Here is a 1,628-nt window from a genome sequence, read left to right as displayed (position 1 = left end):
TACTTTAGCCTATTTAGTAGTTGCTTAGAACAACCTACAGGTTGTTGTTCTATCTAGTCTTAGGGTTCATACTCTGCAGAATAAGAGAGAGAAGTATAGAAGGGAAAATAGAGAGAATATGAGAGTCAGGACAAGTGGTTTTAGGTCAAGGTCTGAGGGTGGTAACCGCTTCTAGTTCTATCAGAAATTCTCAGCCCCAAATCCTTCTGTAGCTAGTGCATCAGTGCCAAAGTTTAGAAATGACACTCTAGGTAGCACATCAGGCTCTAAGCCTTGGGGTAGAATGAAAAGAGGTTCTGCTTACCTGTTTTACAAAGAATGTGATAGAAACCATCTGGGTGTCTGTAGAGATGGAAACAATGTATGTTTTGGATGTAACCAAGTCAGGCCTTCAAATTTTAGTAACAAGGTCAGTACGTGTAGAAAAGCAGTGGGAGAGGTTGACGCCCAACCCGTCCTTACCTCAGTGCAAAGTTTTGTACTACAACTATCATGGTATCTACTCATGCCTTACATGTCAGCTCTCTGGTCATAGCTTATATTTGTGCATACAATCGAAAATCATGTATGCTTATAGTCCTTAGTATAGGGAGTTCCAAATCACTTAGTGTTACATATCATGTTCCATGAATACAGAAACTCCAACTCAGGTCATGTAGCTTATGACTCAGGTACTTATACCTTACAGTATATTCAGTTCCCATGACTTATTCTACACTCCAAATAATCAGTTAAATTCAGACTATGTCATGTCTATCCCTAATATAGACCTTTTGATAAATCCATGATATTAATATTCTATACCTCAGGCTTCAGTTAAGTGTCAAGTTCGGTATAGTCTCCATTTATGCTTCAGGTCCTTATGTTTAAACCTTTAGTAAAATTTCCTTATAAAATGATATAATGATGAGTAATTGCTTAGATGCGGGGAGTAGATGTTTTACGACGAGAAAGGATTGTTGTATACTTGTTACACGAGGCTGTAGTTATGAAGATAGGCTTGAATATCATGCTGGCGTGTAAGTGAATAGCTAGCAGGAGGTATTATTTAGTTGTTGAAGAATGAGAAGAAGTTGAGAGAATGCAGAGTGTGGTTGTATATTCAGATCCTCAATTTATATCAGTCTCCCTCACATAGCTTTAGACCCAATATTCATGCGATATCCATGTTTTATCATATCCCAACAATCAGTTCCAGTATGAGTCTTAGTCACGGTCTCAGTCCAGTAATTAGTTTAGTAACTCATTTTAGTTTCAGGTTTACTTAATCCTTGTATACAGTCAGCAGTTATTTAGTTATCAGTATTTTAATACTTTAACTTACAGACCATTTCCGAATCATGTTATACGCTTGGTCTTGCATTCTCAGATAAAATAGTTTTCTTGCATTCATGCTCAGTTACCTCATGTTATTCAGTCAGTCCTTGCTTCATATGTATAATACTCTAAATTTTCAGTTCAGTTATTCAGACTAAGTATAACTCGGTCGTACAGCCCAGTATTTAGCTATCAGTTAATCAGTTAATCTGATAAGTTAGTATATTTATGCATTTATGCTCAGAGCCTATGTAAATATTTTTGGTAGCCTCAAGTGAGACGTGGTGTTGAAGTAGTAGACTATAGTTAAA

This window comes from Capsicum annuum, chromosome 6 (genome assembly GCF_002878395.1).
Source record: "Capsicum annuum cultivar UCD-10X-F1 chromosome 6, UCD10Xv1.1, whole genome shotgun sequence".
Taxonomy (NCBI): Eukaryota; Viridiplantae; Streptophyta; class Magnoliopsida; order Solanales; family Solanaceae; genus Capsicum; species Capsicum annuum.
The sequence above is the reverse complement of the archived record's forward strand: the minus strand, read 5'-3'. Positions refer to the sequence as shown.